Genomic DNA, 15,221 nt, shown 5'->3' with positions numbered 1-15,221 from the left:
ACTTTGTTGACATTTGAAACTGTCGTGTGACTCCTAAAAACCTGCTTCTTCCTGTCCTGTTTCTACTATTTATTGATTTTATTTTTTACAGTGAGGTAGAGTGACAGTGATGTCCTAATTCTCAAGATTCTTCAGGAAGTTGACTTTATATTAGTGTCTGATGGCTCTACATAGGTTGGGCCATTCTATGTTCATCCCAGATAAATCACATGGGGTGTCTATCTTCTTTTAACACAAACCAGTATTATGATCTGCAGTGTCTGGACCGAGGCCAGTGAATGATGAGAAACAGTTGGCTCCAATGTTTAGATCCAGGCTACTTTACTGTAGGCTTCTAGTTGTTTTGCAGTGAGAAAACATGTCATACAGTATCACTCTCAACGACTGACACCTCATTCTTACAGCAAGGAAAAGCCCATTCATATTTTTGTCAATATTCAATCACAAATAGATCATACACTTCAACTATATATTTTAGATATTACAATTAAAATAATGTGATGTATTTGAGTGTAAACACATTACCCTGCAGTATTGCTCATAGTAACTGGTAGTCATACTGAGGTGATCAGGTGGCTGGACCAGTTCAGCCACCATCAGGGAAGGACACGTAATGGCGGACATAATCAGGGATTGACCTTAAGGGTTGCCCTATTGCCTGGAGCAATTGAGCTGAGCAGTCGGGCAAGTTGAACCTGCTCTGGGGTTTCCCCAGGTGATTTTTCTGGTTCCTCCCCATTGTTTAAGTGATTGACGGACAATTTATGGCAACCAGACAAGTTGAACCTGCTCTGTGGTTGCCCCATTAGGCAGGGGATTTTTTTAAACTGAATTTCAGTAGCCTAACATAGGGGCTACACTTAAAAAATGTTGGTCCTGCTACACAGGAAGCTTAACTTTTGGTCAGGGCGAGCAGAACGCCAGACAATACTATACCCTATTGCTCTCGGTTGTGAGCTGTGCGTCTAAATCTAAGTCTCCCAGAGCCGGTATGCTTACAACCAGGTTGTAGAGGGTCTCTTGCTCTGCAAAAGTTACGCATCCAAACTGATTGTTTTGCTTCCTAGCAGACACCCATAAACTTCCAATCATTGCGCTAACGCTAGTTAGCATTGGCTCACAAAACTACCTCTAAGTTCCTTCATACTGGACATAGAGACATAAAAATGGTATCCAGGAGTTAAACAGACTCTGGGGAAGTAGATAATGGGCCTCATTGCCAAAATCCCAAAGTATCCATTTAAGTGACAATTTTGCTTGTAAACAACTACTTTAACATTTTCTGTCAAGTGACTGTAATCATCAGGCAACCAACAAAAAAATACTGCTGTCCAATGGGCAAGAGCCTTTCAAACCTTAATGTCAATCCCTGACATCAACGGTGCAAATAGAGGAGAAAGGATCCAAAATGGTTTCCAGACAGTTCTGGGGAGAACAACAAGGTGGGGTATTGTGAGTGCAGAAATTGTGAGTGCTGTGTGCCTTTACTTCATGCCCACTGATCCGACAGAACTTAACCGGCCATATGGTGAAACCTATCCAGAACTTTCACTTATCAGCTGACATGAAGGCAAGGACACAAGACTAGGAAGGCACAGTAGTAGTATTGGGACGTAGCCCTCGTCTTTTTCATTAAACAATATTCATGTCTCGATCTTCATTGGTCTTCATGTTCGGGCTATGTCGTAGTTGTTCACGAACCAATCACAGGTCTTCTTGATACCTGTAGGGGAAGAGAGACAGTCAGTAATCTATGGATACTGTGCATTTTGGAAGAGTGGTTTAATCACTATGAATGCTCCTTTCATCATAATCATAAACGACCAATAACCAGATAGGTATCACATATCATGCTGTAATGCGTCTGTTATTTACAAGGCAACTAATTCCAACTACAATATTGAGTTGTTTTCTGGACAGGAAATAGAACCCTCAATATTTGGATCTCGGACCTTCAGAGAGCGGCGTGAAGGTGAAGTCAGGAAGGTAGCGTCGCAGCTTGGCGTTGCTGGCCGTCTTCTTCATCTGACTTGCTGGTGTCGAACTGATGTCATAGGTCAAGGGCCACAAAAGGCAAAGCACAGGGAGATGGCATAGTTACAGTGCAACGGATATGGGGGGGTAGCCAGTCCGAGTGTGCTTTTAATGTACTACATCTGTACGTCTGTCAATCCAACAGGTGTAATGAACCTCTACATGTGGTTGCTGGTGTTGTACTAAGGATTCTACTAGATTGGTTCTAGACACTGATCTAAGGTCAAATTTGAATAATGGTTAAGGTAAGGAATTGGGGAAGATACGCTGATCCTAGATCTGTGCCTAGGGGCAACTCCTATCAGGCGTACACAGCCTGTGGAAGGATACAACTATTTGACCTTTGAAGTCCAGGGCATCTGCAATCATCTCTACGGCGTCCTTGATGGGGAGCTCCTCCTCCTCCCCCACTGTGATACAAGGGTCAAAGGAGCTTGGTCCAGTTACATATGGTACACACACACACACCCCCCATGTTGGACTCACCAGAGAGAATGATGGGGTCAATCTCATCATACTCCCGCAGCACCCAGAGGAACAGACGTGCTACATCCTGAGAAAACACACACAGATTTAATGTACACACACATATCTGACATTGTGCGTGCGTGTCAGTGCACACACACACACACACACACACACACAGAGTAATTCACTAAACATACCAGAGAGTAGATGAATTGTCTCCTGGGTGTTCCGGAGCCCCACACCTGTAGCGGGGTTCCCTCCTCTGTTACAAGGAGAGTAGAAAGGACTAAGTGTTTGTATCTGTCTGTCTGTCTGTGTGTCAAATCAAATCAAATTGTATTGGTCACATACACATGGTTAGCAGATCTTAATGCGAGTGTAGCGAAATGCTTGTGCTTCTAGTTCTGACAGCGCAGTAATATCTAACAAATTCACAACAACTACCTTATACACACAAGTGTAAAGGAATGAATAAGAATATGTACATATAAATATATGGATGAGCGATGGCAGTGCGGCATAGGCAAGATGCAGTAGATGGTATAGAATACAGTATATACATATGAGATGAGTAATGTAGGATATGTAGACATTATTAATGTGGCGTTATTTAAAGTGACTAGTGATACCTTTATCAAATCCATTTATTAGTGGCCAGTGATTTTAGTCTGTATGTAGGCAGCAGCCTCTCTATGTTAGTGAATGCTGTTTAACAGTCTGATGGCCTTGAGATTGAAGCTGTTTTTCAGTCTCTCGGCCCCAGCTTTGATGCACCTGTACTGACCTCGCCTTCTGGATGATAGCGGGGTGAACAGGCAGTGGCTCGGGTGGTTGATGTCCTTTTTGGTCTTCCTGTGTAGGTGTAGGGTGTGTGTAGGTGTAGGTGTAGGGTGTGTGTGTAGGTGTAGGTGTAGGGTGTGTGTGTGTTATTGTGAGTGTTACTTTTAGCAGCATATGTCTTATGCATGAGTGCCGAGAGCACGTGACCATTTTCAAAGTTGAAGTTGTCATAGGGACCATACACGTTAGTCGGGATTACGGCGGTGTAGCGGCGCCCATGCTGCGCAAAGTATCCCCTGTTGTCAATCAAGTCCCCACACACACACACACACGTTGTGGTTAGAACATTAATGACCCACTCCAGCTATTTTTTTAAACAATATTCTAAGTACACATACAATACAAGGTACAAACCCCTAAGGGTAGATTTCTTTGTGGGGGGGGGACAAAGTGTTTTTTTTTTTACACAATGGCGAAATTCAAGGAGTTGGCAATTCAAGGGGTTAGTCTGATGGATGCATACCGATGTCATCGGCCTTCCTTCTTGCTTCCCAGAACAATAGCAGAGCAATAGAGGTTCCTTGGAAGTTGTGGGAACATATGTTTTTGGTTTCCCATTGGTTCTGGGAACAAAAGCCTAAGTTTCCTGACCGGTGAAACTGACTTAATTTACGTTCTGAGAACATTAATTTTTTGGTTGCAGGGACGTTCTGAGAACGTTTTACAATGATTCTCTGAAAGTTTTCCTGGGAGGTTTTATTAATGTTCTGATAATGAAATTATAGGTTATTTGAAGGTAATTAAATAATGTTCTGAGAACATGTTTCAATAAGACTTTTAATAACACTGCTAACTTAGGTTAACTGTTTTGAACACCAAGCACAGATGGGACACATGGAAATGAAATTGCTTAGGCATTAATCATGCAAACACATCTCTTTTCTATTGTCACAAGGAGCCTATAAGATTTGAACCTATGATCTTCTGTTTGCTATCCATGGAACCAGTCCACTGGCCACCAGGTTGGAGCTAGCACGCCATGTTTTTTTAGCTCTTACAAAGCTGTGTATTTTAGTCTATTCAAACAGACCCCATTTCAAAGGAAACAAGTGCTCATAAAGATCAGGTGTGGCCAATTAGTGGGTGTGGCCACTTCCTGAACTCACTTAACAAGATAGAGGATAGAGAGTTTTGTTGACGCTGAGAACAGAAGGTATATGTTAATAAATAAACATTTTAGAAAGCTCTTGTTTTAATGGAAAGTTTTCTTAATGTTCTGAGAATATTACTAAATAGAACCATGAGGAAACCTGTAGGAAACGTTACGCTGAAATTCTGAAATTCCCACAGAAGAACGTTGTTTCTTAACTTTCTGAGAGCATAACTTTAAATAGAACCACGAGGAAACCTGTAGGAAATGTTATGCTAAAGTACTGAAATTCCCACAAAAGAAACACATGGTTCTCAGAACATTATGTGCGAGCTGCGCTGTGCCATATAATGATGGGCCTGCACCAGCTACTGAAATGCATCTTTTGTTAAGTTCATCAGGTGATAAATGAGGTGCTAGGGAGGCTGGAGTAGGTCTTTCAACTGTGCTAATGTACCTGCTCAGGTAACAGATTAGTCACCAGCTCACCTGTTCTGAATATCAATCATTCTTTTGGCATGTGAGTAGCCAAAGTTCGAGTCATGTGGAGGCCCATTGTGAATCTGTGGGAAGGGGAAGAAAGCATGAGTGATCATACACCAGCTTTTATTAAAAATCAGTTTGGAGGGCCAGAGGTTCCCAAACATACAGTAGTTCTACTGTCACTTGGCACATACTAGGTCGAGTCCCAAATGGCACCCTAAACTGTTGAACTCCTACTTTTGACCAGGGTCATTAGGGCTCTGGTTAAAAATAATGTACTATATAGGGAATTGGGGCCATTTGATGCCACCATAGTATTTTAGTATTAAGGTTAAACACAACATGCTCTCATTGATATGGTCTTACTGGTTGTTCAACTAACCATGCTCTCATCGATAGGGTATGTGGTCTTGTCAGGAAAGATGCAGCTGGACAGACAGGACACCACCTTGGTGACGCCCCTTTCGTGAGACGTCTGCAGCACGTTGTCATTGATGCGAAGGTTATCCCTCTGTGAAGGCAAAACACTGTGGTCTCAATTCAATAAAACCTGTATTGCGACTTTACACAATAACTTGTTTTTACACAAATGAATTCAAAGAATGCATTTGGAGACAGTGATAAGAAGCTCCTGTAAACACTCCTCACTAACACTCAGCCCGTGACGAGCACGCGCATCGGCTCAGCCTTCGTCTGCGAAACCATCTCTCACTCTGATCAAAGAATACTAACTTTAATTTTTTCAGTTGTGATATTCACATACTGTTATTACGCTTTAGCCCGTCATTGTAAATACGAATTTGTTCTTTACTAACTTGCCTAGTTAAATAAAGATTTAAAAAATAAATAATAATAAACAGATGGATTAATACTTTTGTAATTAAGATGAATACATTTGCCAACAAAGTCACTGTGCAAACTTCGCTTTGACAAGTTCAATTGAATTTCAGCCTAAGTAGTTGCCCAGCCAGGTGAACATTTACATTCAGGTCATTTAGCAGAAGATCTTTTCCAGAGCTGCTTCCAGTCGGTGCATTCAACTGGTAGCTAGATAAGACAAACCATTTCACGGACTGGCCTTTAGGCAGTTCAGCCAAAATGTCAGATGGGCTGGTTCCATCTTCAGCCCATCAGCCTGTCCAAGTTGGGGGTTTTGTGCCGAATTATCATTATTTGGTTAACAATTGGGGCGCCAGGCAAAAAAATGGGCCAGTGAGTTAGAAATGCCTGTTCCGAATTTCTGGACCCATCCCTGATTGAACAAATGTAGTTTGGGACAGAAACGTATAGCCTAGGTATTGAAACAAACTGGGTATTTAGGTAAGCTCACCAGAAAGTGTAGGTTCTCCTTCATGTGAAGATAGAGTCCTCCCACCTTGGCAGCCAGGTGGATGACATGGGTGGGCCGATACTTCTCAAACACTGCTCTTGTCTGTTGTAGATCTCTGGCAGAACAACTGTCATCATCATCATCCAATTTAATGGGAAACACATCAATCTCATAAAAGTATACATGCACGAATGTAATTAGCTGAACATTTAATGTGGTCCCAACAGGAACTATATAGAAACTCTATAAATATATACTGTATCTATGCATCAATCTACATATCGATAGAATAGATTTGAAAATAATAGAATAGCAGAGAATAGAACATAATAATTTTGAGTGAACTTATTTGGGGCATTTATTTGATCTATTTGTTCCTGTTGGAACCACAAAACCAGCCCCAAATGTAAAAGGGTCATAACAGGATTTCATACAGTGCAACATGACTGTATAAATATGTTATGTAGAACAGACATGCTGGTGTTTCTCGGGCATGTAGAATATGGGATTATGGCATCGCTATATAGGCAAGTCATTTTTATCTGCAAAGACAAAGCCTCAGACCAGCTCTGCTGAGAATATGAAGTTCATGTGACATAACTTACACGAGGTTGGCTTCTTTGGAGGACAGGAAGGTCCACTGCTCGCCCTCGAGACAGCCGCCTTCCTGTTTCACCACGTGCTCGATGGCCTTCCCGACCAATCCGGATCCGCCCGTGACGAGCACGCGCATTGGCTCAGCCTTCGTCTGCGAATCCATCTCACTCTGATCAAAGAATGCTAACTTTAATTTTTCAGTTGTGATATTCACATACTGTTATTACGCTGTAGCCCTAAACAAAGTAGGCTGATATGAATGACAGTGTGATCATGGCCCTATTTATAGCCTACTTTAGAACGTAATAATGATAATACAAAACTAAGAATAGTTATACATTTAGGCTAATAAGGAATTAATAACATGCTATACATCAAACGCAAGTTTAAATGTATTAACACACTTTTCGTTTCATTTACAATTTCGTTGTAGCCTATTTGATTAATCATGGAGGCTACTTATTTGTATTTATTTCCCATCTACATGTATGTACTTTTCTTTTGAAATGAGATAAATTTTCAATATTAAGCTCAAGAGTGAATTGCATTATGATCATGTTCATTTTAGCAAATGGACAAATAGCTTACGCCAATACCGACAGATACAGTAATTCATTTTAAAATGAACAATATGTGTTTATTCGAAATAACGGTTGGTCTCATTAGGCCTATATTACAAACAGTATAGTATAAGGTAACATCAGATGATCATATAGGCTACAACACTGACATTATTTTAGCAACACAAACAAGAGTAGGCTAAAAGTAGCAAATTGTCGAAAGAAAATGTTTAGGCCTACTATTTTAAATATAATGTAGCCTAGGCTTCATTGTTGAAGTCAAAAGCACCCATTCATTCAACCATAAGGCCTATAAATAGAACTTATAAGACAAATATTTATAAAGGCAAAACATTTCTAATATTAATCCGTATAGTTTGTGAGCTATTTTGAATTATAAACAGTCACATTTTTAACTCGGCAAGACCCTCGTGTTATTTTGTATGCATCTTATCAATACACAAAGTTAATGTATGAATTCAAACCTGTATAACTTTTCGTTAGAATTTTCCTCCTCGAATAAAGTCGTTATTAGATCCTATTTCTGAACGCTCAAGTACATAAATGAGGTAAAGGCTATCGCTCTTGTCTTGCACGCTAACCTATCAACAGGAAAGCCGCAGGCGCCAGGTGGAGTCGCTCTTATTGGCTACCTGTGAGCTACACTCTTAGAGAAAAAGGGTTCTACTGAGAGTAGTAGCCTTACAGGTAAACTATCCCAGTTTATCGCACCATCACTCACGTAACACATTAACAAAATACCAGGACTGTTAAGATAACTTTTTTTTCCAGCAAACCTTTCCCCACCAAAAATGTCATAACTTCTGACTGGTACCTAGTGCTAAGCAGTTCCACATTAGGATTGGAATTCCCTCGCCCCCCACCTTCTGTCATTTGCAGATTACAGAGCTATCTTCACACAGGATTTACCATTATGTCTGAATGCTAGAACTGCTCTAAAGTCATAAAGCATGCAGTTCCTATTTCAGTGTTCAATGGAACAAAAAACGCAAACCTAATCGTTCACTACAGGCCAGGGGTCAAATGATTTTGGCTGCTTAGAACTTTTGGAAATGAAGCTTCTCCTCCCAACCATGCCATTCTGCTCAAGAAATGACCACCAACTTTTCCCACTTCATGTAAACATCAAAAACTGCTATTGGATAAACTATATCTACTTGAATATAAAGTTGAACCCACCCTTCTAAAATCAATCAAATCGTATTTGTCACATGCGCCGAACACAACAGGTGTAGTAGACATCAGTGAAATGCTGACTTACAAGCCCTTAACCAACAATGCAGTTAAGAAAAATAGCTACAAAAAAATAAGAAATAAAAGAAACAAATAATTAAAGAGCAGCAGTAAAAAACAATAGCGAGGCTATATTGTCACAAGCCGGCTCATAGCCTGTGACAAAAGTGAGGGGACACGAACAGGTATAGGCCAATTTAAGTGTTCTTTATTATAAACAAACTATTAACTTAAACTAAGAAAAAGGAATGAGGTGTGGAAGTATCATGATGTAAGGTGTATGTAAAGTGCATGGATGCGTGAATATGTGTGTGCGAACATGACTGAGTGAAAACTATGCAAAACTACAAAGGAACAAACAAATCATGAGCATACCTGGAGGAGCAGAGAGAAAGAAAGGTGATTAGTAAGCAGTTTTATACCCTGAGCCCAGGTGGCTCCAATCACTAACGACCCTCCTCTGCCTGCAGGAGGAACCGCCCCCTGCACTGCAGAGCCGTGACACCCCCCTCCTTAAAATGAGGGTCCCACCCTCAACCCAACTTCCTCCAACATATTCAAAAGAATTCAAATTTCCCCAAAAACAAATAAACCAAAAAAAAAAATACCAATCCCGGCTCCTAGCAGTAGCCCCGTGTCCCCCAGCTGACTGTCCGCCCCTCAAACTCAGCAGCCTTGGTACCTGGGGAGCAATTTAAGAGGAAAGAGGCACAGACAGCCCGTAGGGTCAGCAGAGAAAAGATACAAGCTAGGTTAAAGGAGCACGGGACAGAGCATCAGCAATGATATTATCCTTACCACTAATGTGTCTAATATCAAGATTGAAAGGTTGCAAGAACAAAGCCCAACGCATCAGGCGCTGGTTTGGATTTTGCAGGGACCGCAGAAAAACAAGTGGGTTGTGGTCAGTGAACACAGTTAAAGGGGTCAAACCAGAACCAACATAGACCTCGAAGTGCTGTAAAGCCCAAATGAGACCTAAAGCCCAAATGAGACCTAAAGCCTCCTTTTCAATTACAGAATAGTTTTTCTGATACTTATTACATTTTCGGGAGAAGAAACTGACTGGACACTCAACCTTGTCGTCATTCTCCTGGAGAAGCACAGCCCCAGCACCGATTTGACTGGCGTCTACCTGCAATTTGAAAGGTTTCCCAAAATTTGGTGCTGCCAACACAGGTGCCAAACACAAAAGAGTCTTAACTGCATCAAATGCCTCTTGACACTGGGTGGACCAGAAACTCAGCCTTGGCCTTCAAACAGATTGGTCAGGGGGGACACTACTACCGAAAAGTAGTTACAAAAAGCACGGTAGTACCCCGCCATTCCCAGGAAGCGCATCAGTTCTTTCTTTGTGGAGGGCTGTGGGAACTGCTTCACAGCCTGAACCTTGGCTTCCACAGGACAGACACATCCCTGACCAACAACCTTGCCTAGGTATGTGACTGTAGCTTTGGCAAACTCACATTTTGCCAAATCAATACCATTGTCCAACATATACTGCATCTCTGTTTCCAATTGCAGTCTCTTCTCCTCAGATACACGATGAAATCTGTTTGATAGGCTTAGCATCTCCGATGTCTATATCATGCTCAATTAAGTGGGTTTGTGATGGAGTGTCTTGTAAGACCTGGTTTGGCTTACTTGTGCGCTGACACGTATGACAAGTTTTAATAAACTGAGCTACATCCCGCTTTAAACGTGGCCAGAAAAAATAACGAAGTATGCGATCATAAGTTTTACGAACACCCATATGACCTGCCACATCACCATGTGAAGTTTGCAACACTTTATTTCGCAAGGTAGTTGGTACAACTATTTGAAAGACTGGTTCTCCTAGACCCTGATCATAGTGTGGAACCCATTTCCTGACCAACAGCCCATCAAGAAGAAAATAACACTGAGCACTATTCCTCACCACTGAATCAGGAACCACTTTATCAAACAGATCAGCCAAAGTAGTATCAGCCTTTTGCTCAGCCATCAATGAATCTCTAGAACTAGTCAACTGTTCTGTCTGGAGTTTGACTGGCAACTCAAGACTTTCTGGCTTACTCTCAAACTCCTTACGAGAGGCTGCGCGGGTAACCTCACAAACTGGAAATACCTTAGGAGACACAGTTCTGATCCGGAGATTCCCTTGCAGGGGGCACTGAAGGTTGCTTCTTACAGATGTTTAGTTTGCCATCTGCCCACACCTTACTACCTGCCAAGTCATTCCCCAAAATCATGTGGACTCCCTCTACTGGCAACTGAGGTCTAACCCCAACATCTACATCACCCTCTACCAGACCACATTTTAGGGTAACTTCATGTAAAGGACAAGAGAATGGAACTAAACCCATACCACATACCATTACACAACGGCCAGTATCAGACTCTTTAGAGAACGGCAAAACAGATTCCAGAATAAAATAATCTAAAGCTCCAGTGTCTCTGGAATCTTGATTTTAACATTCTGGTTGCCATCTACCAGGGACACTACACCATCTGAAATAAAGGCTGAAAAATCAGTGGGAAGACTGAGAATCAAACTCAACTAGTGGCTGAAACAGCTCACCCTGGTGGTCAGAGGCTGTAACAGGAGCTGCCATCATAGCAGGTTTAACTTGACCTGACTTTTGAATGAAGCCGAGGACAATCTTTCTTCCAATGTCCTTCAACTAAACAGTAGCGACAGGTATTAGCATTAACCGGTGCTTTAAATCCTCCAGACCCAAACTTCTGCTGAGGCCTTTGGAAAGAAGCCCCCAAAAAAGGTGACCTACTATTCCTAGGAGTAAAGTTATTTTCATGGTACATGTGACTGTTTGACTCAATGGCTTTTATGTGTTAGCCTGTACTCATCTGCAAGGATTGCTGCATCACTTGGAGACTTAACTTTACGTTCATTCATGTATGTAGCAACCTGGTCAGACACAGAATTTTTGAACTGTTCTAACACAATCAAATTAGACAGACCCTCAAAAGTACTAACTTCAGAAGCTGTACACCAACGATTAAATGCAGAAGTCAAATCACAAACAAACTCAGAATAGGTTTGTGAATCTAACTTTTTCCTGTAACGAAAACGTTGACGATATGCCTCTGGCACAAGCTCGTAGACCTTCAGAACTGCTGATTTAACTTTAGCATAAACTTTACTGTCAGCTACACTCAGTGCTGCAAAAGCCTCACGTGCTTTACCTGTAAGTACACATTGCAACAACATAGTCATGTCCAAATCTGACCAAGCTCTAGCTTCCGCAATACACTCAAATAAAGTAAAGTATGTGTCTGGATCTGACTCATCAAATTTAGGCAACAAATGAAGATTCTGTGAAACATCAAACTGTGGTAGTCTTTCCGGTCTATTAGAATTTCTCAATCGCTCTATCTCTAACTGCATTTGCAACAGTTCCCTCTGCTGCTCAAAAGTTAATGAAGGGCTAGACTGAAAACTTGCACCCTCACTACTAGCAGACTGACTGCCAAAAACACCCATTTCCCTAAGACCCTGCTTTAAGCTAGTTTTAACAGTCTTTAATTTTTTTATCAACAATCTCAATCTGATAATGTTCAGCAATTTCAATTAACTGCTCCTTAGTACACAACTCTAAGGCTACCTCTGAAGGAGCTTGAACAAAACTACTCAAAATGGAAGACATTTTCCTCAACCAATACAACTATTACAAATGCTCAAAAAAACACAACTCACCTGCTGTCAGTCTGGGTTCAAGGACAGGAGCCACACCCCACTATCCTCCAAAAACTACTAACTAACTGGCCCTGGTCTTCGTGCAGTCACATGTGGTGGGGTTTTATGCACACAACCAGTGGAGTGGAAAAGAACACCAGAAACTGGCAGCCCTCCCATAACCACGAAGGTGCTCCCGAGCCGATGTAGGGGGAAAGGGATGCTCTACCCACGTTCACTGCCACCTAAAACAAAAACACCACAAGCCTCCTATTGACACTCGCTGATATGCCTGAACAGGAGAGGACTCCCACCTGAACAAAACCCAGAAAAACACAGAGTGAATTGCTTAGCTACCAAACTGAACCAAAAGAACACATGGCTCTCAACTCTTAAACAAAATTGGCCCAACCAAAACATCCCCTCAAACAAAAAAACATTTGGCAAACTAAACTAAACTAACCCAAGTTAACTACAATCCTGGACGAGCCCCCACTTGTCACAAGCCGGCTCATAGCCTGTGACAAAAGTGAGGGGACACGAACAACAGGTATAGGCCAATTTAAAAGTGTTCTTTATTATAAACAAACTATTAACTTAAACTAAGAAAAAGGAATGAGGTGTGGAAGTATCATGATGTAAGGTGTATGTAAAGTGCATGGATGCGTGTGCGAACATGACTGAGTGAAAACTATGCAAAACTAAAAAGGAACAAACAAATCATGAGCATACCTGGAGGAGCAGAGAGAGAGAAAGAAAGAGGTGATTAGTAAGCAGTTTTATACCCTGAGCCCAGGTGGCTCCAATCACTAACGACCCTCCTCTGCCTGCAGGAGGAACCGCCCCCTGCACTGCAGAGGAGGAGCCGTGACAATATACAGAGGTACAGAGTCAATGTGCGGGGGCACATTAAAATGAATGTGTTAAGACCATTATTTCACATTATTACACGCCAATTGTGCCAGCCTTACTCCAAAAACGTTCGATAACAGCAACCGGTTCTGCTGGTTAAACAAAGGTTAGCAATGTATTTGCAAAAATGTAATGTCAGAGTCAAGAAAGCTTGCCAGCAGCCAGAGTCACTTGCAGCAACTGGTACTCACAAGTGCTTTTTCAAAGCCTATGTCAGATACAGTGAGTGTAATTATCTCTAATGAGTGTAATTTGCTCAATATTAGGAGTTGAGAAATAAAGTTGACTTCATTAGAAATAATATATCCTCTTTTATACTACTGGTATGTAATAAAAACACACACATATCATGATATTATCACAAGGTGCCAATTTACGTTTATACAAAGTATTTTTTCTGCATGTCTAAGCATAAAAAAATCCCCACTGTAAAAAGCCAGGTATAGTGACTTTGCACCACCAGGTATAGTGACTTTGCACCACATTAGGATTGGAATTCCCTCGCCCCCCCCCCCCCTTCTCTGTCATTTGCAGATTACAGAGCTATTTTCACACAGGATATACCATTATGTATGTCTAAGCATACGTCTTGAGGTGTCTGTATCCTCCTGACTGGTGGTTCTGTTTTTTATTCTGTTGCTAGAATCACCATCACTGCCCAACACTTTTAAATGGAAACATAGGGTTAGGTTGTAAAAAAAACAACGAAAATATATTAGGTTATTGGAAAATATTACAAATATAACACCTAAAGCTATTTTTCAATAAAAAACAATTTGGTTGTTTAAAAAAAGCAAATATATATTTGTTTTTTTAAAACAATCTAACCCCTATTTTAAACAACCTAACCCTAAAAACAAATGTACAAAAAAATAGGGTTAGGTAGTTTGAAAAAATGTATTTATATAAATATATTTCTTCAAACAACCTAACCCTATTTTTCCATTTAAAAAAATAGGGTTAGGCAGTGATGGTGATCGCTGTGGGATTCGAACCCACAACACTAGCGATGCAAACGCCATGCTCTAGCAACTGAGACACATAATCATATCACATCATTACAAACCACTTAATGCCGCAATGTACTCAATTGCTGTATTGTGCATCGTTTTCTTCATGTTGATGGAAAGTCTACAGGTACAAATAGATGACCAGCCTATGTACAATACAGTGTGGTTTGTAAATGGTTTGTAAGGATGGTCAATTAATACTGCACAAAAAGTGGTTGTGTTTCATGGTATTTAATTACATTTTTTTTTTTTGATGTGGATGTTTTGGAACTTTGTTCGTAAATTTGCACCTTTTGATGTAAATGTTTGCGGACAGGGTTTTGTGCTTTCTGTATTCCGTCACAATGTCATGGCCGTTGTTGAGGGAAGAACAAAGCGCAGCGTGGTGAGCGTACATTTTCCTTTTATTAGAATGTCGCCAACAAAACAAGAAACAAAAGAACAACCGTGAAGCTTACAGGGCATAAGTGCCACTAATAAAAGTCAACTACCCACACTGAAAGGAGGGAAAAAGGGCTACCTAAGTATGATTCCCAATCAGAGACAACGATAGACAGCTGTCCCTGATTGAGAACCATACCCGGCCAAAACATAGAAATAAAGAAACATAGAAAACAAGACATAGAATGCCCACCCCAAATCACACCCTGACCAAACCAACTAGAGACATAAAAAGACCCCCCCCAAAGGTCAGGGCGTGACACACAATAACAATTGCAGAGAAATGGACAGGGCAACAATCTTACAATTCCAACTATTGAATCATGCAAGATTCTGTTCCTAATGATAAAACTACCTTTTTTCCCAATGCAGAGATGCTGACATTTTGTTGTTGTTGCCTGTGCTACAGAAGTCTATATGGTCTAGTAAGGACTAGTAAAGCCCAGTGTACTTCTTTTTAAATTAATACTTTTTTAAATCAGATTTTTCAGAGAGTGCACCCTCAGCAACCCGACTTCCCGAGACT

General features: G+C 41.1%; 1 pseudogene; it reads right to left on the bottom strand.

Annotated features, from left to right (window-relative positions):
* Positions 1-387: 387 nt before the first annotated feature.
* LOC120034501 lies at positions 388-6,978 on the bottom strand (annotated as a pseudogene).
* Between the last annotated feature and the right edge of the window lie 8,243 nt (positions 6,979-15,221).

This window comes from Salvelinus namaycush, chromosome 41, assembly GCF_016432855.1.
Source record: "Salvelinus namaycush isolate Seneca chromosome 41, SaNama_1.0, whole genome shotgun sequence".
Taxonomy (NCBI): domain Eukaryota; kingdom Metazoa; phylum Chordata; class Actinopteri; order Salmoniformes; family Salmonidae; genus Salvelinus; species Salvelinus namaycush.
This window is presented reverse-complemented; position numbering and strand designations above follow the sequence as displayed.